The sequence below is a fragment of the Chelonia mydas genome, chromosome 21 (assembly GCF_015237465.2).
Source record: "Chelonia mydas isolate rCheMyd1 chromosome 21, rCheMyd1.pri.v2, whole genome shotgun sequence".
In the NCBI taxonomy this organism is placed as follows: Eukaryota; Metazoa; Chordata; order Testudines; family Cheloniidae; genus Chelonia; species Chelonia mydas.
The window spans coordinates 7,540,840-7,563,419 of NC_051261.2; the positions used below are offsets into that span (position 1 = coordinate 7,540,840).

A 22,580-nucleotide genomic window follows, 5' to 3' on the forward strand; every position below is an offset into this window, starting at 1 on the left:
TGGGCTCATTTCATTTTCTAAGCTTCCCCCCTTTATTGACGATTGGGATTTATCGCAAACTGGTTGACATATGTTGAACTGAGTCAGGCAAAGAGGAGATTTAATACATTCAAATACTCTCATAGTAAATACTTTGCACTGGGTCAGTGCCTTCCCTCTGAGGACCGCAAAGGGTTTCACACAGGCTGATGTAATGAGCCCCAATTCCTCTGCCAAGAGGCAACTACACTTACCCCCATTTTACAGGTGGGGAAACGGAGGCACAGAGCTTTTAAAGGGTCACCCAAGGTGACAGTATGGCTCAGTAGCAGAGGGGGAAACCGAACCCAGATCTTTTGACTCTCTGTCCCATACTTTACGCATCCTTGCTCCCTGTTTTATGGAATAATCCTACATTGGGCCAGAAGGAGGATGGAGATGTCCTAATGAAGGTGTATTTCCAATTGCTTTGATTTGTTCTCTCTTCAAAAGAATGTGGTGATAACAGGGTTAAATCACCTGCAGCCTGCTGCTTGGTTAGCACTGAGCACTCTTGCTGCCCAGAACACACAGACGGTATCTGACAGTAACTTCCAACATCTGTTGGGAATCGATTCCAAGCACACATGACTGATACCGTTGGAGTGACGTGCATGCCCTCGCCCTGCCAGGGCACTGGAAGGGGCAGATGGAACCTGGATCGGGCCACCAGTATGAAGCCATCACCCCAGCGCTCCATGCAAACTGCTGGCACCCCATCTGATGCGGCACAGAAGGAGTGTGCTATTAATAGAAGCCATTAAGGGCTAAATCCTCCCCCTGCGTCAATCGTGAGTAACCCGGCGAGGCAGAGGGGGATTTTGCAGAGGAAGCAGTCCTCCTCTGGGCTGCACAGGGCCATAAGATGCAGCAAGCTTCCTATCCCTGCTCCTGGGCTGCAGGGCGAGTTGGAGAAAGGAAACAGGAGAAGGCAATAGCCAGCGGTTCGGTGCAGTGGCTGCACCCTGCAGCATTGGGTCAGGGAGTTTCTACAGTGCAAATTAACAATCCCCCTATCGCTGGCTCCCTCTACCCTACCCAGCAACGGAATTCAGCCTCCAGTATTGTTAATCTGGCGTCTACCATAAGCACTTAGAACAACATTTCCAAACCTCTGCACCTAAAATTAGGCACCCTACATCTATATCTAGGCACACGTGGCCGAGTACCCACAACTCTCCCTGGACTTCAATGGGAGCTGCAGTTGCTCAGTACCTCTCAGGATCAGGTCCTAAACTTGAAAATGGGCATGGAATGCAGTGTCCACCAGAATAGATGGGAGATGGAGGTCCAGGGAATCATCCTTAAAGTAATCACTGGAATCCATTTCTTATTAAAGTCATCTGCTTGTTGGCTCAAATAGTAAGTAATCTCTTCCCTAACACGTTACTCTCAGAGCATACTGGTAAAGTCCAGGGGGTTTCCTAAAACCTATGTTATGCAACAGTATATTTTCCCAGTGTAACTAACAACATGGCTTGGACATGTAGTTTTGTCCATGCCAGTCATGTAATGAAAGTCAGATATATTTTCAGGTTCCATGGTTCAGTAGATTTAAGTTGTGCATAGGCTGTATCTGCAGGGAGGGGAGTCCTACACCATAAGGTGTTGAGTAGCCTCAATTTCCATAGACTTCAACACAAGTTGAAGGTGTGGAGCACTACACAGGACTGGATCCTCAAAAGCACATGACAGACACAACCTTGGAGCTTACCAGTTAAGTGTGAGGATATAAACGCTTAACAAAGCAGATGTGGTCCTGTGAACTGAGCACTGGGCTGGCAGTCAGGAGAGTTTGCTTCCCAGCCTTACCACTGGGCTGGGTAAGTCAGAATGTAAGGCCAGAAGGGACCATCAGGATCATCTAGCCTGACCTCCTGTGTATCACAAGCCACCAGCACCCGCATGCTAAACCCAGTTTCGGATCAGATTTTTAATAGGTGTTTACCAATTGCATGTGGCCAGCTGGAGACATCTAGGGCCAGATTTTCATAGGTGCTGATCATGACATCTCCCATTGACTTCAGGCAAGGTTGTAGGTGCTCAGCAACCTCAAAGGTCAGGCCCACTACTCTTAAGTCAGGTACCCAAAAAATTAGTGGACTTTTAAAATTTGTGGCCAAAAGCTCTCTGCGCTTCAGTTACTCTACCTGTAAAATGAACATAATGGTTTGTGTGGAGCTTCCAGTTCTATGGATGAGAAGTGCTATACAAGTTAGATGGTTATTCAGATGCCCATCTGCTATCCTATCTGACTTCAATGGAGCCCGAATTTGGCCTATAAAGAGTCGACAAGCCTATAACAGAGGTGGTAGAGGGTAACAGAGATGGGGAAGAGAAAGGTCAGATACACTTACTGCAATAATTTTTAAATATGAAACCAGGTTTGGGTCATTTTAATTTAAATATAGGGTTTGGGGAACAGTGTCCCTAGACTAGACTGTAAAAAAGCCACACATTACTAATACAGTTATATTTGTACTAGCTTGATAACAGTGCAGTGGCTTTTTTTGAATGCTGGCAGTGTTACACAATAGCAACACAAGATGTTCTGGTGACAAATCATTAGCTCTCTGCTGTCATAAATTACCACGAGCCCCTTGATGGGATTATAGACAATTACTTGTATGCCTATTATTCCCATTATAATAGAAAGATGGCAGCAGCAGCTATATAGTATCACATGCCATTCTTCGCTCATAATCCACCAGGCTGAATGACGGATGTTCTTGGAACATTCAGGTCAATTAAATGAGATTTCTGGGAACTGCATCTCAAAAAGGAGCCCAGGCACAATGTTGAGTCAGCATGACTAAAAAGCCCTTCACTTGTACTTTTACATGGCCGTACCCTGGTTTTGGATACATGCGCCGGGCTCCAGTGAGAGATGTGGCGTTTTAAGGCCCTAGCCCTGTACCATAGGTAGATATACAGAAGACAACCACTGAGCTGCAGTGCATTACCTGGAACCAATTCTATCCCTGGTACCATAAGCCGCTTAAGTGAACCCTTTAATGGAATTATTTCCATGTAAGTCACTACAATCCATCCATTTCTCTATATTGGCTTTTAGCACTGCATGCTTCTAAGGGTCTTTGCAGCTGAAATTCCCTTGGGCATGAAGCGACTAAAGGGACATGGCCTGGAGAATCCACACCTTAAAGTGCTCATTCTGCTTCTGAAAGCTTCATTCACCACCTGGGAATAGACGTGAACTCTCTAAAAGCCCCACTGTGTGAGCAGTTGTTATAGCAAGAATCTGCCCCAGCATGTAGCTACAATGATCCAAATCTGCCTGAGCAATAGATTATGCCGATATGCAAGGAGGAATCGAGGCACCCTTGGGTCCCTCAGATGGTACCAGACACCACACCTACAAGGAGCACTGATTATTCTTTTTCTCAAATTAAAAGCTACATTGGGATTGAGACTAGAACTTGAAAGCCAACTTCACCCCCTTCACTTTTCTACGGCAGGTCCAAGCCCAGGACAGAGTCAGGATGCTCAAGCTCTGACAAGGACTCCCTAAAGCCATCTTGGGAAAATCAAACCCTTCAAGCCTTAGAGCTTGTCTTCATGTACAGCGCTACAGAGAGCAGCTGAGTGAAGACACCACTAGGCCAATGGGAGCGCTCTCCCCTCGGTGTAGTTAATCCACTTGCCCAAGAGGCAGTAGCTATGTTGATGGAAGCAGCTCTCCTGCCGACACAGCATGGTCTACACAGTGGGTCAGGTCGATTTAACTATGTCACTCAAACATGTGGATGTTTCACACCCCTAAGTGACAGTTATACAGATATAGGTCTCTGGTGTAGACCCAGCCTCAGTATTGCCATCCAAGGAGCGGTGATGGCAGCATAGCCACCCTGGTAGAGGCATGCAGGGGAGATAATGAAGATTAACATAAAGCCCTTGGAGGAGGAGAAGTGTTAAGCAAGTAGCATTATCTCCACCAGCACTGTGTGCAATTTTAGACAGTACGCTGCGCTCAATAGCCCATTTTCACACTACCCCTGCCTGACCATATAGAGGATCAAACAATGAAAAAGTTCATTACCACCCTTTTCCCCTTATCACCGAATGCTCTGGCTAAGTGAATCACAGGAGGGGACCAGAACTGGCTTACTAATTGGTCAGAAGAGCCCTATGCTAACGCCCACTCAGTAGATTTGACATGGTCCCCATTCACCAGCTTTTAAATGTGTAGCCTGAGCGGACACCATTTACATACAGTCTGCTTCAACAGGATGGCACTAATCTCTCTCCAGGACACATGCTGGTCAGTACAAATCCAACACCCTTGGACTATTGGTCTATTACTTCGCAATCTTTGCATGGCAGGTGCTGCGGAGATGCCCCATTCCCACTCATGAGGGTTTGGGGGCCTTACTCCCTTAGGGTCCTTTGAAAATCCCAGCTTGAAGCCTCATATTCCCACTATGCGTCAAGTATTTTCACCCCTATTATACAGCTGGAGAAACGGACATTAAGTGACTTGCCCCAGGGGATAGGGAGGAAACCATACACTGACTCAGTGGCAAACTGGACACAGACCCCAGTGTCCTGACACCAGCCCCATTCTCTAATCCTTCCCACAGTGACATGCGTGAAACCCAGGACCCCGTTGTCAGGAACTTTTTGATTTGCACATGGCCTAAGTAATTGAATGACAAAAGTTCTCATCCTCATTACAACTTAAATTCAAGACTTTCAAAAGCAACCAATGGCCAGATGCCCAATTATCAGAAGGTAGGAGCTTGGCACTTTCTGAAAATCAGGCCCCTTTAGGAGGTCTCAAATCGGGCATCTGAAATCACTAGTCAATTACCAAAAAAAAACAAAAACAAAAAAGGGACCATGACTTAAATCTTTTTTATTCATTAACAAAGGTAGGAAGAGGCACCACAATTTAGCCTTGGGACTCTGATGTGATGTCACCCACAGATCGATTTATAATCTACCAAAGGCAGTCCAGAACCCCTCTCCCCATGCCCCTTTCCCCCCACACCCATTCATAACGTTGCTGCACTGGATTTTATAGACGTCGTCCGCTTCACCAGTTCAGCCTCTTAGTACATGTCAACACAGTGACAAAACAACTCAAAATATTGTGACATCACCAAAAAAATGTCAACCCAGGTTACATCACAGACTACAGCCAAATATAATTGCACCAGCATGGACAGTGAAGGTTAGATTGGGAACACTGAGCTTTTTTCCTTACTTTACATTTAAAAGATGAGAAAAGGGAGAAGAAAAAACAAGCCTTTAAGAAAGCAGTTAAAATGCTGATTTGTAGCTTTGTCCCAGTTTTGTCAAAGTCCCGAATGCCTGAGAGAACCACAGAAAAAGGTCATTGTATACAACAGGAGACTGTGTTTTAATTTACCTGGATCTCCAGGTACTCAGCAGATCTATGCAGACAGCTTGCAACAATACACCGAGAAAGAGCATTTGTTTTTGTTTGCTTGGCAAAATATCCCCAAATTTCCCCCACCCTTGATTCATAAACACAAACACCCGCATTCCCTTCATGTCATTCTTTTAGCATCAAAAAAATGCCAAGTTGGTGTGCAAGGGCACCCATCACATAAACCCTAGGCATGGACGGTATTTAAAATAGTATTTGAAATGAGAAAGTTTCAGGAACAGAAATCATTTTTAACTATTTCCCTCTACTGGGGTGCTGTCTCCACCGTTCCTTTGACATACCGGAGGCTCTATGACCTATGGGGGAGCTAATTCTCACAATAGTAGTTCTTGTACCTTAAGAATATACTTTACAGGCTTGATGATTCAAAGAGCTGGTACCAGCCGCAAAGCCTTTCACACACAGATCATCAGTCCCAATTCAGCTACTCAGAGAGACCAAAGTTTGTTACTGTCTGACTGTTATTGGTGGGCTATACATGGCTGATGTCAGCCTAGGTCCCAGTGAACAGGGGTTGATGTCATAAAGGCTCTGTGATAATGCCTTGTTGGCTACTTCAGGCCAAGGATTTAGGGGCCATACAGGTCACCTCATCCTAGGAGTGGTCTCCCTTGGTCAGGATTGAGGTAGTGGGGAGAGAGGTGGAGATTGTGCACTGCTGCTGTCTACAATGCTATCTCTTATGGTTGAGGAACATTCACCACCAATATGAATACAAGGACAATAAAAACCTCACTCAGAGATGTACTGATACAGGGCTTGGACAATCCAAGTTTAACGGTGGGGAGGATCAGAACAGGACAATGACAGAAAATCTGTTGAAGAGCCCTCAGCTATCCAATGAACGATAGGACTGACAGAAACCAGGTGTGAGGGATTTCCCCCCTTGGAAAATCCCCAGAGGGTTGAGAGGAGCCAAGAGAAGGATGGAGGGAGATAAAGCGAGAGAAATGTTTATTTCTTTTTTCTAATATTTAAACAAACAGCACTCTTACTTCTGTGATCTAGCCAAAACAAAGACAGTCATATCAGAAGATGTACTCAGTAGTTGCACCTCACACCCAAGCGAAATAAATCAATTCCCCTTCCCCTTGCATACATGAGCCCCTTAGCATTCTCTTCCCTCTCCAAAAACATAGGCAGCTTGCAGCGTGCCCTGAAAACAAGAAATCCAAGCTACGTCGGACCAGGGGTCAAGTAGGTTCCAAAGTGGAGGGCCCCTCATAGAGGGCACACTGTGAGTAGCCTTTTCTCAATCAGCCTTCTCTCATTTGGATATGAGGAGCTCAAATGCACAAGTGTCTCAGCGGCTCACAGGGAGACAGGATGTCTCCGGGGGGGGGGGGGGGGGGGGGGGACCCAAGCCTCCAAAATAAGGTTCCGTGCCCTCAGCCTCTTAAATACACACAAAACGCTGCCAATACCCTGGCTAGTGCTGTGGACCCCCACCAATGTCAAGACAAGAATGGAGATTTTTTTAAAATAGACAGAGGAGGGTGGATTCATGGCTCAACTCTTACTGAAGCCTGGACACAATACAAGGCTGTTTTATATGGACCATGGTAGAGTTATGTCAATACCCGCACTTATTCTTAGGCAGGGTTTTAATTGCTTGTTTTATATACCTATTTCAAAGAAGGGTAGGATCTGGCAAACTCTAGGTGCCACAAGGAGAGCAATGGTAAGTGGAGGTCGGGGCAGGGAAGGTGACTTCTTTTTATCCCCCTGCAAGGCCTCTGTTCTACAATTCACTGCATTACTGTAACGTTCTGAAAAACAAGGCTATATTTAAAGGGGAAGCCAAGGGGCAAACACACTAATAATCACATCTGGGGATCTATAAGGATAGGATCCTTCAATGACACTGGGAGAATGAGATGCCATTTAAAATAATGCTACCCTGGTAAAGCTCAGTTGCATAAAGACCAAATAAGAGCTGATAAGAGAATATTTTAAATGCCATTAGCTGCCCTCTAGAGCCACTCCCTCATCTTATTGTTAATTACACACTCATTCAGTTTGATAAGTTCTTATTTAAAATTTGGTTTCAGACCCATCTCTTCTGGAGAGCTGCACTGTAATTCACAGTGATAATGAGTTTGACATTCTCAGCATTATTATTATACATTTACAGTAGTAATGTTCTAGTTGCTTCCCCACACATTTTGAAACTGCCCCTGCCCCTAGGGGTTCACACTCTACAATAGATCAGAAAACAGAAGTGAAGGAAAGGGGAACAGCAATAGATAGTTTCCATACAAGCCAACTCAATCCACTGCAAAGTAAGCAGCATGGCAGAAGAGGGTCTTAAAAGTAACACATTTCACTCTGCTTGTGTCCCATGAAACTCTTGATTTTTTTAAAGGAAGTTAGAGACTAGGTGAGCAGCAGGTGACTAACCAAGATTAGGACCCCTAAAGCTGTCCCTCCATGGCCATAAGCAAAGTCCTGTTAGAACATTTACACTTTCAACAAAAGACTAAGGGGGAAATTCTCGGCAACACTGGTGAAAATCCCACTGAAGCCAGAGGTGTAATTAAGAGCATAATTTATCTGTTTATATCAGACAGATGGCGCCTACGTTTACCGTCGCAAATATTCGGTTTCCCCGTTTCTCCACATACAGCTCCTGTGTTTCCCTGGAAAGCAGTTTATGCAGGAATGTCCAACCAGCCTGCTACCAGGTTAGTCCATGCGCAGAGTGTCAATTTCAGGATTACAAGTTTGAGGAACACTGAGACTCCATTGTTACAGGGCTAGCAAGGTTGGAGCACGATGCAATTCTCTTAGCGTTCAGACAGTTAATGTCTTGGGCAAAGCAGGAGTAAGGAAGACCTATCCCAGCGGGGGTTCATTTCAGAAATTAAGAAAATAAAGTCAAGAGCAGTGCTGGTAGGAGCAAATAAAAATTGAAAGGAAAAGAGATTAAAAAGGTGCACACCTTAAATAAGCCTACATTTAAATGATACAAGGACTAGTCTTTGCACCAGCCTGACTGTAATCATCAGGGATTCATGCAAATCTACAAAGAGGTCACAAGCATACTTTAAATGAAAGGGGGGAAAATAGGTCCTTGCACCATCTAACGCTTAGGTGTTCTTTTATAAAACAGTTCAGACAAAGTTGAAATGCACCCTCCGAAACAATAACCCTCATGCCCCTAGCCTCCTATGACAATAGAAAAGTAGACACAGATGGGCAGGACGGTTTTGGGGGCTTTTTTTCCTTTTTAGTAATAAAACCCAAGGTTATTCCATTTCTTGGATGTATGCTCCCAATATTAAGGCTGTAATTCCATTGTGGAGGGGGGAGGGAGGGAGGGAAACAAGCAGAATGGGAGATAATACACAACTCCAAGAGGGAGGCAGGGCTTCAGAAAACAGAAGAACATGGACTATTTTACTGTCTGTCATGCTGAAGTGGTCTCATCCATTGTGAGGTTTTGCTAAGTAACAACTCTAGATGGAGTACAACTGAAGTTAAACACACAAACCACGAACGCGGGACAGAGCCAGATGTTCAGAAAAACTCAGCTCCCATTTAGTGACCTAAATAAAAGGCATATTTGCCAGATGAGCTCAGCTTTGATTTTGGCATCAAAGTAAGTGACTAAAGCTGAGCTCCTCTGAAAATCTGTCCTGTAATTATGCAGACCCATGTTTGCAGTGGGGCCTCTGGTTATGCACAAACCTGAGAAAATCGCAAGTCTTCTGAGCACCCACAACCCTAACTAAAGTGAACAGAGCTACAGGTGCCCATCACCTCTAAAAATCAGGCCCAAACAGCCTCACGATCAGTTCCCAAAAAAACCAAGGCACTCAAAATTAATCACACTCTTGAGTATGAGAGTCTTACACAAAGTATTGCAACAGATTCAATGATGTTTTAAAGTGCCTTGAGAGAACTCAGCAGATGCCAGAGACAAAGTCATTACTGGTTTCCTTCAGTTTCTGTTTAGTGCTTCAGTTCCAACTTGGAGCAGTTTTTAAATATTTGTTTTGCTTGTTCATATTTTGACTGTTCCTTCACTGGAGATGATTTGGGCTTGCAGTTCCCAAGAAGCATTTAGGCACATGATACCAACACATTACAAAGGAACAATGATTAGAGATGAGCTCCCACCACAAGACTGGGAACCAGGTTCTGAATACCCCAGAATGCAAGCGTGCTCCAACCTAGGGGTTTGGATCAGCTCATTATAAAGGTAGGTTATAAAGCCATTTGCAAAGTTTCTTTCTGGATCTGGATTCAGATGAGCACTGTTGCACAGCATGTCAGAGCAGAGAATTAAGAGCACTGTCTCAAATTGCAACTAAAAGGGGAATGTAAGGGGGCAATGACTGAAATGACATGCTCACCTTGGCCCAAAATTCTCCTCTCAGTTACACAGGTGCAACTACCAGTGCCTGCATTAGGGCAGACTCCACCTTCCCTCATCTAATCCCATGGGAAGTTCTCCGAGTTCCCTAATGGCCACATGTGGTCATGACTATAGTTTTACATCACAGCCAGATAGCACCCCTGCCAGCATGTTGGGTGACTTGGTGCATAGGGAAGAATCTCTCTTAATCATCAATACAATCCATTTCTATTTTCCAAGGAAATCCATCTAGCCAAATGGCGTGGCTGATCCTTGCTTAGCTTGTGATGGGATCATAGCACAAGGTAGCCTGTCTTTTAACCGTATAAACATATGAGACAGTCTGAACAGTAACTTCCTAGCCCAGAGTATGCTACTAGCCACTCCTCCAGCTAACCAGAACTACCATGGACACAGTCAACACAACTGCTGCAGTAGTCATCAGCCATGTGGAAACTTGGACAGATGACTAGGGAGGAGTATAAAAATATTGCTCGAGCATGCAGGGGTGTAATCAGGAAGGCCAAAGCACAACTGGAGTTGCAGCTAGCAAGGGATATGAAGGGTAACAAAAAGGGTTTCTACAGGTATGTTAGCAACAAGATGGTGGGCAGGGAAAGTGTGGGACCCTTACTGAATGGGGGAGGCAACCTAGTGACAAATGATGTGGAAAAAGCTGAAGTACGCAATGCTCTTTTTGCCTTGGTCTTCACAGACAAGGTCAGCTCCCAGACTGCTGCACTGGGCAGCACAGTATGGGGAGGAGGTGAGCAGCCCTCAGTGGTGAAAGACCAGGTTAAGGACTATTCAGAAAAGCTGGAAATGCCCAAGTCCATGGGGCTGGATGTGCTGCATCTGAGGGTACAGAAAGAGTAGGCTGATGTGATTGCAGAGCCCTTGGCCATTATCTCTGAAAACTCGTGGCGATCGGGAGAGGTCCTGGACGATTGGAAAAAGGCAAATATAGTGCCCATCTTTTTAAAAAAAGGAAGGGGAATTAGGGGAACTACAAACCCGTCAGCGTCACCTCAGTCTCTGGAAAAATCAAGGAGCAGGTCCTCAAGGAATCCATTTTGAAGCACGTGGAGGAGAGGAAGGTGATCAGGAATAGTCAACATGGATTCATCAAGGGCAAGTCGTGCCCGACCAACCTGATTGCCTTCTATGATGAGATAACTGGCTCTGTGGATATGGGGAAAGTGGTGGATGTGATATACCTTGACTTTAGCAAAGCTTTTGATACAGTCTCCCACAGTAGAGTTCAAAAAAATATGGATTGGATGAATGGATTATAAAGTGGATGGAAGCTGGCTAGATCGTCGGGCTCAACAGGTAGTGATCAAAGGCTCGATGTCCAGTTGGCAGCTGGTATCAAGTGGGGTTCCCCAGGGATTGTTCCTGGGGCCGGTTTTGTTCAACATCTTCATTAATGATCCGGATGATGGGATGGATTGCACCCTCAGCAAGTTTGTGGATGACACTAAGATGGGGGGAGAGGTAGATATGCTGGAGGGTAGGGATAGGATCCAGAGTGACCTAGACAAATTGGAGGACTGGGCCAAAAAAAATCTGAGGAGGTTCAAGTGCAGAGTCCTGCACTTAGGACAGAGGAATCCCAGGCACTGCTACACCTTTGGGACCGACTGGCTAAGCAGCAGTTCTGCAGAAAAGGACCTGGGGGTTACAGAGGACGAGGAGCTGGATATGAGTCAGCAGTGTGCTCTTGTTGCCAAGGTGGCTAATGGCATATTGGGCTTCATTAGTAGGAGCATTGCCAGCAGATCGAGGGACACGATTATTCCCCTCTATTCAGCACTGGTGAGGCCACATCTGGAGTATTTTGTGCAGTTTTGGACGCCCCCTCCCACTACAGAAAGGTTGTGGACAAACTGGAGAGAGTCCAGGGGCGGGCAGTGAAAATGATCAGGGGGCTCGGGCAAGTGACTTTTGAGGAGAGGCTGAGGGGACTGGGCTTCTTTGGTCTGCAGAAGAGAAGAGTGAGGGGCAGATCTGATAGCAGCCTTCAACTACCTGAAGGGGGGTTCCAGAGAGGATGGAGCTCGGCTGTTCTCAGTGGTGGCAGATGACAGAACAAGGAGCAATGGTCTCAAGCTGCAGTGGGGGAGGCGTAGGTTGGATATTAGGAAAAACTTTCACTAGGAGGGTGGTGAAGCACTGGAATAGGTTACCTAGGGAGGTGGTGGAATCTCCATCCTTAGAGGTTTTTACGGCCCGGCCTGACAAAGCCCTGGCTGGGATGATTTAGTTGGTGTTGGTCCTGCTTGGAGCAGGGGATTAGACTAGATGACCTCCTGAGGTCTCTTCCAACCCTAGTCTTCTATGATTCTGTGTATTCTACAGCCATGTCCTTAAGCATCACAGCCACTTCCTTTCGCCCCAAGGCCACGTGTGGAGCCAAGTCCTTCTCCTCAAAGCTAGAGCAGAAAGAACAGAGTTTCCAGAGATCCATCCCATTTCCCCACATTCAACTGCCTCAGTCACACAACTGAGCTTAATGAAAGTATTTGGGCTTGACTTTCTGCAGTCACTTCTTCTGAAGTTCTGAATTCAGAGGAACAAAAAAAAAAAACCAACCAACCCACAACACACCAACTTTGTTAGCTCTATTAGCTGTGATGACACGTTCTTTCACGCCTATTAATTTGGGGGTGCTATATCAAGGTCATCTCTTGTAGATGACTAATTCATGTCCATTTACCTGCAAGGCTAGTTGGGTGACAGGGAGGAACATTACCGCTGACCTCACAGAAGGATTACTTGTCTGTGAAGAGTTTGCATGGGACATTCACAATACACACCATCCCAAATTAATTTGCTGTCAACCATGGGAAACTTTCATCCCAGAAGCCAGGATTTTTAATAGCAAGTTGGGTTGGAACAGCCAGGCACACAAGGAAGAGCTCTGTTATCAGGCTGAAACCAGGCCAGCCTCACAGCTGCTACTGTGGACAAGACAGCTGAGAAGAGGTCAGCCAAAAATACAAAGCCACAGACCCAGATGCTGATGCGACTGGAAAATGAAAACCCCAAAGGGCTTGGCATCTGGATCCTGGAGCTGTCAATCATCTAGATGCCAGTCTCTGAAAAGCAGCACACGATCACTGGTTTTTGTTAATGGCTACTGTCCTGTTTAATTTAGAGCATTATGTGAACCAGAGATGTTCTTGTGAGTGAGACTTGGGGATGAGTGGGTCTGGGAGAGAAACTATGTTTAAGAGTCTATGTGATAGTCACCATACAAGGTACATGTGTTCTGTACAAGTTACCGGAGCTTTTGTAGTAAGTTCTGCAGGGGGAAGGGATGTTAGTTTAGAGGAAGGCCTGGCTCCATCTAACTTAGTATTCAATAATCTATTCTTATTTAGTAGTTCCCCTTCCCCCACCCCCTTCTCCATTGCATTGGCCACGTAGGACTTCTAAGAGGTCATTCTCAACCCACACAACTGTGCATCATATATCAATGTAGAGGGCACAACATCCTAACCAGAGATCCTATTTTGAATTTGTAACTAGAGAGATAAGAAGATGTGCCAAGCTCTCAATCACCAGCTACACTGAAACCCTAGCAAAATCAGCATGACACAGGCTGCACATAACAATGATACCAAAAAAAAAAACCCCTCAGAAAACCCTGAGGTTTGGTGTCTGCCAGGAGTATCAAGAAATGAAGACTAGACAGAGAGGCTTCAGCGATGCCATGTGTGCAGTCACACGTGCACAGCTACAAAGGCTCAGTTCTATCACTCTCCTCTCCCTCTCGCCTGCACACATCTGTGGGGACGTCACAAGGATCCAAACACAAAAGCCAATGAGCTTGCAACAAGCATTCTTTGTTGCTGGGTCTACTAGAAATCTGAAAGCAAGATGTCACGAATCCTGACGCCATTTAAGTGACAGCAAAACAGAGCCCATATATATTATATATGCCCTTAACCCAATAAGGGTACAGCTCAGTGTACAGATACGACTTTATCACCATGGAGTCAAGCAGTGCTGTAAGGCATATTAGCAACTCTCCCAACTTGTCACAAACAGGGCAGTGTAATTAAACATGAGGTGGCTGGTGGTACCATACCCTACTGTGAAAGAGTCATGCAGAGGTCAGAGCTCGTGGAACAAAAGGATACAGGCGGACTCCAAGTACCAATCATCTCGATTACTTTCAGCAGAATGACGTACACCATTCACACGCAAGATTAGTGCCAATTACACATTAAACTCCCTGTTAAATAAACCTACCATGTGTGAAACTTCTTAAAGCATGTGAAAAGGCAGGGTTGATCTTAAGCTTTTTTTCCTTGAGAAGGCCTCAAAGTAGCATCAGCAACGTGTGGACCCATCCTTCCCTGGCAGAAGGACCATCTTCCCCCCCACACACACACACTTTTAGACAGAACCTGAACTTCCCCCAGACCCAGGTCATAAGGAAAAGACAGCCATTGCCATGTTTGTTTTAACCCTGAGAAGACAACTCGTTTAAATGTGCTAGCGAAGATGTATTATGTGGATCTTGGATTTCAGCACCCTGGACAGCTGTTGAATGAATAGTGATAACCTTGGGTTCCCTGTTCTCTAAGGGCAGTGGTTTTCAATCTGTGGTCCGTGGATCCCTGAGGGTTCGCAGACTATATCTAAAGGGGCACACGAAAGGTTGTTGTTACCATAGAACAATGGTTTTCAACCTGGGATCTGCAGTCTAGGTCTAAGATTTCCAATTGTAAATCCCTATTGTAATTCTGAACCATCTGCTCAAACCAGTATCTGGGTAGTATAATCTGGTAAACAGACTTTGCCCCTGAAAGAAGAAACCAGTGACAGGAATTCACTGCAGGAATTTGGCCATGGACACCTGCAGTGAATCCTCCCTCAACCTTTTTGTGGAAGATATTTCCTCTTAGCCATCCAAACCTAGCACCTCTCCATTGTACATTTGGTCCAGATGAGACAAATTCAGGGAGGTCTAGAGCAGCCCTGGACATTGGTGTCCTTCAAACCATTGTTGGATAACAGTTTCAGAACAGCAACAGCCAGGATTTCTAGATCAGTGGTTCCCAAACTTTTTGGCATCATGCCCCCTTTTTAATTTTCGAGAAACCCTCAGGCCCCCACCTCTCCTTTACCATCATCCAACTCTTCTCCCACTCCCCAACCCCTTACCAGGCTGCTCAGAGTGGCAGGACTATTGGAAAGCCTGGGAGGTGGGTGGGCATAAGCCGTGCTGCCTGCCTGGCTATGGGAAAGGGTGGACAGGAGGGGAGGCGAGGGGAGGGGCTGGGGGCGAGCCTCCCCGGCCGGGAGCTCAAGGGCTGGACAGCCTCATGCCCCCCCCCCGAATTTCTTCACACCCCGCCAGGGGGGCTCACCCCCCAGTTTGGGAACCAATGTTCTAGATAATGCTCTTCCTGCTAACTCTTAGCTTCCCCCCACCCTCTGCAACCCAGACCTTCCCAGTCCTCCCTACAAGCCTCCAGCACAGGAGTGATGCTCTTGCTGTTTCTACATACCACAGGCTGCTCCCTCTGCCTTTAGTTGAGTGGGAGTGAAGCACCAAGCAGAAAGAACCAGAGGATGCAGAGATCACCGCAGGCAGAATGATAGGATTTACAGCTGTAGGGGCAACAGCCCACAAATGGAGGGATTTCTAAGAGGTACAGTTACGGTTTATCCCTGTGTATTGCCCTTGAAAACGCGCACCTGAATTAGCCACACAAATCCATTCCTAGTTGTTAAGTTATTAATCCTTGGCCTGTTCTCTCATTCACTATATATTGCGAGCCCTGTAGGAGGGCTGAGGGTCTAATCCTCTTTTTTTAAAATTTAATCCATCATAACACAGCAAGGTTTTCTTTCAGCCCTTGTAAAATATTAACAGCCTCGTTAGCACAACAGTGAATGCAAGCTAATTCACCCTGGTCTGGGCTTCCAGGATCATATAGCAACCATCCAGGACAGCTGGGGAAGGAGCAGCTGCACAGGTGAAAGACTGTCATGACATATGCTTTACTGGAGAAAGCAGTAACCAAAAAAAAATTAAAATAAAAAATTAGCCAACAAGATTTAAACCTGTAGTCCTGGATACTTCACTTTAAAGAAGATAGTTCTGGAAAGAGATTACCTACTGGGCAAGGAGGAAAATGAGATCCTTGGTGAGATTTGGTTAGAGACTACAAAATTTTTTGAATGAATCTAGTTATCAGTTTTCACAGACCACTCTGCTTGAAAATACCAAGGAAACTTTTTGTAATGATGAGCTGTAGTCAAATGAGACACCCCAGGAGTGTTAAGGAGACTGCCTGGGGAAGTGCAGACAAAAATGTAGGTTTTAGAATAAGAACTATGTTAAAAAGAACACCAAGATCAATAGAAATGTGTTTATTCCTCCCCTCCCCCATGCAAACCAGGCTTTAAAAACATACACATGTACCCCACAACAGCAATTAATAAACACTCCAGTGCAATCAAGCTAAGCAATTATGGATGGGGAGCATTCTAATTATGGCCCAGATCCTGCAATATGGTCTGCACAGGCGCTTGCACCTGGAGAAAAACCCACTGGCTTCAACATAGCTCCATGCAGGTGCAAAGGTCTCTGCAGATCATATTGCAGGATCTGAAACCATAATTAGAATGTTCCCTATCCATAATTGCTTAGCTCAATTGCATTTAATTCCCATGGACTGCTTTGAAAAATCTCAGGAGATAGTTCAGACCTCAGCTCAAATCTTCAGAGCTTCAGACTTCAGCTCTGCCCATCTTTGTTTGTCTGTATAATGTCCAGGTTTAGCAAGTGCCTTTAATCCCTTCCTTTTACAAGCACTAACAATCACAGTGAACAAAAACAAACACAAACACACAAAAAAACCCTTTCATTCAGGATCCATAAGCATGTCCTTTAATCAAAAGGTTTTAATGAAAATTTAAAGCAAAGTGATTCACGCTTTGTGATGGATTGGTCAGAACACAAGTGTTTCCAATATGAAAATAGAAAACATTGCTGGACAAGACTCTTAGTAATTGATCAGCTGTGCTGTTTACATGGCAGCATTCACACCAACAAGAAGTGCCACTTACGGTAAGTATCGATTCCCCCATCTCAGCGTCCTGGTATTCAGGGTTTGGCAAGTCACTTGCCATTTAAGATTTCGCAAGGAAAGGAGCACACTTTCATCCCACAACAACATTGCTTACAAAATAACTGGACACAGTCTGGATATAGCATGGGACACTACCAGTTACACGAATGATTGTGGAGGTAAAATTAAATTTCAGGATAAACCGCTCCAACAGAAAGACAAAATTAAAGCTGCTTTAGAAAAATGTTTATTCAATACTTCCCCTTCATTTGTGAAACAAATACTAATAAAAGCCTCATTGCTTTTGTCAGTGTCCATTCTCTTTCAGCTTGTCCTTCTCACGACCACAAATAACCAACAGTATTTCAAACCTGAGATCCCAATAACCAGTACTCCTCATCTACAAATTCTGATCTATTTTTGTTCTGCCACTTCTATGCCATCCAGCCTTCTGCTGTTTTTAGTCTAAGAACCCAAAGTCCCTTCCCAAACCACAATTCAACAAGCTTCACCTGATCACATAAATAACTCCTTTTCAATAAACACCTTTAAATTACTGCTTTGTAAAACACAAAGAGGACAAGAGATCAGTACACAAGCCCTCTCTCACAAATGTTTACTCACATAAGTAGCCCCAACACATGCAAGAAGCCTCACTGAAGCCCCAAGACAGCTTTCAGAAGTATGGGTATGCAGGATTAGGCCTTATCTATCGCTATTATGACTGAGCATCCCTAATCATTTTTGGTGTTGGTACACCAAACCACCCCAATGGCACTTTGCCAGCAACAGTGACAATTATACAGAAGACCCAGGAATGTTGAGACAGTTGGATCACATGAATGTCTGAACAGGCAGTTGAATAATTCATTGCAAATTAACATTCATTGTGAATTTTGGCAGTTTTCTCATCTAATAATTATTCAGGAGCAGATTATTTGACCAGCTCTGATTTCGTCGCGGAGCCTGCACAAAGGTGACAAAGTTACAGAAAGAGGTAATATCAACTCTGCAGCACACAATCACTCCCAGCGGAGCCAACTCTCACAGTACTGATGTTTTACTTAAAGCCCCAGCTCCTGGAGTCATGTTATTCCATGAAAAGCTTGTCTTTGTTTTTATAAGGTTTCTAGCCCTCATGTCTGCAGAGAAAAAAAGCTTGAAAATGTGACCCTAAAGGCACAAAAAGGGGGATGCGGGTGCAAATAAAAAGAACCCAAGTTTTACTCTTTTTTAACTCTCAGGATTTTTGCAACCTTGGCATTGGAAACACAGCATCCAATTTCCTGCCATCCTGCAGGAGGACCTGGATGTGCTTCCGTAAGGGACTGGAGGATTTATTAACTGAAATCCACAAGAAGAAACTGCTAGCTGGTGGAGGGACAATGGGATCACAGCCACTGAAGGAGATGTGCTGATTGTACAGGGCTGAGAACCTGTGAGCCACCTGGAGGAGATCACCTGGGAACTGATTTCTTGGGATCGGTGGGGATTTCAGCAGCAACCCTCATCCCTCCTTCCTTAGCTTATTGCAAACCTCTCCCATGCTTTTCAGGGAACAACTCTCTATTCTAGATGGTAGAGAGTTGCTCCCCGCCCCCTCATATGTTTTCCAGGAGGTGGGGTGGGTGTGCATATCTCATTTCACGCACACACACCACTTCTGTCAGCAGGCAGGGTACAGATGTTTGTAGGAGCAGGTGGATAAGAAACTAGAGATGCATGGTAGAGTGAACCCAGGGAGGGATTTTAAAACCAAGAGGGCATTTCTATCTTGGATTCAGAAATGGACAGGTAGCGAGTAACGTGGACAAAGGCCCAGAGATGACAGTTCCACGTTCTAGAGCAAGAGAGAAAATAAAATAACTAAACTTTTTGCTGCAATAGGCACCACTATTGTTATTAATTATTACTGTAGCCCTTAACAAGCCCTAGTCATGGACCAGGATCCCTTCATGTTACATGAGTACAATGGGACCCCAAATCAACCCTCCAAACCCGAACCACCCTGAACTAGGAGTCCATTTCCAAGTTTTGCAGACTGTGCCCACTTCTATGTTTAGCTGAGATTATCTGTATACACTATGTGAATGGAATATTCTCATGTCACATCTATAAAAAGGAGATCGCATGTGCTCCAGATCAAAGCAATTAAGAGAGAAATAGCATGATCCTGAATTTAAGTGGCTATTTCTCATGCTAGACTGTGGTGTTAAGAAGTTTTGGGGAAACAAAGCAGCCATGCTGGCACTCAATTTAACTGTCTGCCAAAGGGTAGGCATTTTACAGAAACCTGGTTAACAATGAAGGAGCCAGCATCTCAATCAAAATCCTTGAATTTTTGCTTTTGTCTTCAGCATTTGTTAGGAGTATCTAGGTAACAGTGGCATCTCCACCATATTCATCTTAAAACAGTAAGATGTCTGGATCGCCGTATGCCAGATTTCTGTCTCTCTCTCTCACACACACACACACTTAGTATAGCTTTGCTCTCAGAAAGAGAAAGCTGGAGATATCGCTTCAGAACTAATACTGAATAGACAACCTTGCTAGTCACAGGATCTGACCTTGAAAAAAAAACAAAAAACCCAAAGACAGATTCTAAAAAGAACTATAATAATTTTCAGTGAAAACATCTCTCTTTACCTTTCTGACCCTTAGTATAACCTCCCCATACACATCATTCGCACTGTCTTATTCAAAGATCTCACCCACTACATACATGTTATTTGTGTGTCCATGTTTTCCAAGGAGCAGACAAGACCAGATAAATAAATATCACACTGTATCACACCAACACATTGTTCTTTCAGGCCCCAAAGGTTCCTACAGCAGACATGGACTGTTCACACACAATAAAAGGAAGAGCGTTTATATGTCATTATGACCAGTTCCGGCACATTTCCTAGAGACAGCGAATAGCCAAACCTGCTGTACAGTCAGGAGTACACATGATTCAGCACTTACCACCTGACTAATACCAGCTAGCCTCCCACACTGACACAACAGAACTTGCATATTTAAAAAACAATGTTAACAGGGATAAAGCATCTTATAAGCAACGTATTTTCTTGGCAAGGCCTCGATGCTCATATTGCAACCTCACACTCCAGTTATTTTCATAATAGCCACACTGGATTAGGTCAGTAGGCCAGATAACCCAGTACCCTGCCTGTGCCAGCAGCCTTAGGGGGAAGGTTAAATTAAATAAAATAGCCTGTGGTAAACAATTAAGAAATAACCATGGGGGGGGGGGGGAATTCCCTCCCCCGTCAGAGGCTGGTACATACCCTGAAGCATGAAGAAGACTCATGGTTTATGTCCATGCTAGCTTTCCTTTCTGCACCCAAGTACCCCCAAGAAATTGACACAAGTATTTTCACACACACATACTGTAATGCCATTCAACATTTAGACATCACAGGCAAAAAAAAACAGAAAAAAAACAAAAAAACTTTTGGTATCAGATACCAGCCCTGATGTTCACATTTCCCTCATGAAGGGAGAGCAAGATATTAGAGCCAAGAGATCTTCCATGGGGTCCAAAAGCAGACACCTGTCCAGTGCATGGTTTTGTTTTACAAAATTTGGAATGGGGGTGGGGGGAGAGAGAAGAGATTGAAAATCTCTCTCTCTAGCAGATTCTGCAGCTGTCTTGCGGGTGGCACTTCTGTGGGATTCCACATCTAGAGTGGACACAGAACCAGACCCCCAACTGACCAGGTCTCTCAACTCTCCAGAGATGGCAGAAAGCCAACTTACACCCTCCCTCCCAGGAGGCTGTGTCACACCCAGATGCTGCCCTTGGGTGGAGAGGGCACCCAGGGAAGCCGGTGAGGGCTGCGCGCCTCCGCAGCGGGATGGAATCGGGGCCAGGTTGAAGAGGATTGTCCAGATCCCCCTGTAAGGCGCAGGGTTAATCAATATCCCTCCCCAGCCGGCTAAGGGAGCCGCCGGACAGCCGCTTACGCAGGGACCCCAAAGATATCCAGCCCCGGTTCTCCTCCGCAGGGCGATCCGCTCCGCGCAGGGAGCGCGGCGGGATGGGGACTGCAGCAGCAGGGAAGAGGACAGGGGGGGAGTTTGGGGGGCAGGGAGCAGCAGGAGGAGACGGGGCAAGAGGGACCCGCCCGGGAGGGATGCAGGAGCCACCTTTGCGCAGCCCCAGCAGGGAGAAGGGGACAAGCCCCGCTGCAAACCAGCCATTCAGAGACGCGCCTCTCTGCACCTGGCCCTGCCCGCCCGCAGCCCCGCTGTACCTGGCCCCGGCCGGGGCTGCAGCTCGGCACGCGCCTGCCTCTGGCCTCCCCGCGCCGGCTGCACGCGAGCCCAGCGCATCCTCCGGCAGCCTCCCCCCGCCCGCTCCCGCAGTAGGGCAGGGACCAGCGGGCTCGCCGCCGACCGCCGCGTGCGCGCTCTGGGGTGCCTGCGCGCCCACGGGCAAGGGGCTGGGGGCCGGAGCGCGCCTCCGTCGGTGCAGGTCCCGCAGCTGTGCTGCGCTGCACCACCGGTTACATGGCGGGAGGGGAGGTGGCAGCAATTAGTGAAGAGTCATTACCAAAGAGGGAATACGGAGGCATTGGATGGGTTAATGAATGGGGTTATTGCCTCCCTCCTAGGAAATGAGATTAAATGAGAGAAGTCATTGCCCTGAGGGGCAAGAGCAAGAGGGGGCAATTAATGAGGAGGAGAGAGTAATTAATGAGGCAACAGAGGGAGAGTTAATGGGGTAAATGGAGGAGTAATTAACGCAGGAGCTGGTCTCGTTGACTACCCCCCGATGGTAAAAATGCACTTTTACTGCTTTATCATTTAATTCAGCATAGTCATGTCTGTTTTGCTGAATTTGAGTTTTTAAACTAGGATAAATCTATGAATAGGGTGGGGTAAATTAATGAATAAATTAATGAAAGAGGTAAATTTATGGAGGAAGAAGGGTCTGGGTAATGAAGGGCAGTTAAGGAGTGGGGATCAAGGGTAGTTAGTACTGCATAGTAATTAATACTAATTTACTAGTAGTAGACTTCTTACTCTTTTCAAACAAAAAAGGAGAAATTTTAATTTTGAAAAGTCAAGATGTTTCCTTTTGACCATGACTTTTCCTGAATGTTGTGTCAACTCAAAACATCCACCCTGATTCACAAGACACCTTTGGTTGCAATAAATCAGCATTTTTTCCAGTGAAAAATGATCAGTCAGAAGGATCCTAGCCTGCTCTAGTTTCATCCATCAGGATGCTTCCTGCAGCCTTTTAGAGTGGTCTATACACAGCAGAGCCAGGCTCTCAGGTGAAAGATCCTCACCTGTTTACTGACACTGCTGTTTTCTGAGGAAATCTGATTGCTTAATGATTAAGCAGAGGTTCCAGCCTCCCAGAAAACCATGTACAGCTGCCCATTTAGCATAGGCTTATCCACATTATCTTGGGCTCCAGCTGAGAGTCAGTAGCTTGGATTGGCACTCCACTTTCTCCTTTTAAAGATTTGTGGGAACTACTTTGTTTTTGGACAAAGCCCTGTTATCTGGGAGAATGACCTACTGTTGTATCAACCCATCATTGGAAGGTCTTCAGATATTAAGATAAGGGGTGCTTTATATGAACTTTAACTGCATACTGCTCTATGTTTTACAGCATAAGTAGGATTTAAGGTTGATTAGGGTCTACAGAAACTCAATA

The 22,580-nt window shown here is 45.5% G+C and overlaps 1 protein-coding gene across 8 annotated transcripts in view; it reads right to left on the reverse strand.

The window, feature by feature from the left end:
- The window catches only part of NFASC (neurofascin), a 180,599-nt gene extending 159,309 nt beyond the window's left edge, over nt 1-21,290 (reverse strand). For 2 of the 8 annotated variants that reach the window (XM_043533563.1, XM_043533561.1), the window contains exon 1: nt 21,163-21,287. The gene's annotated coding sequence lies outside the window, so the exon portion shown is untranslated. Of the gene's footprint in view, nt 1-21,162 lie in introns of all 8 variants that reach the window. The other 6 variants (XM_043533555.1, XM_037885175.2, XM_043533572.1 and 3 more) reach the window with 5 other exon arrangements.
- Nucleotides 21,291-22,580: the final 1,290 nt, after the last annotated feature.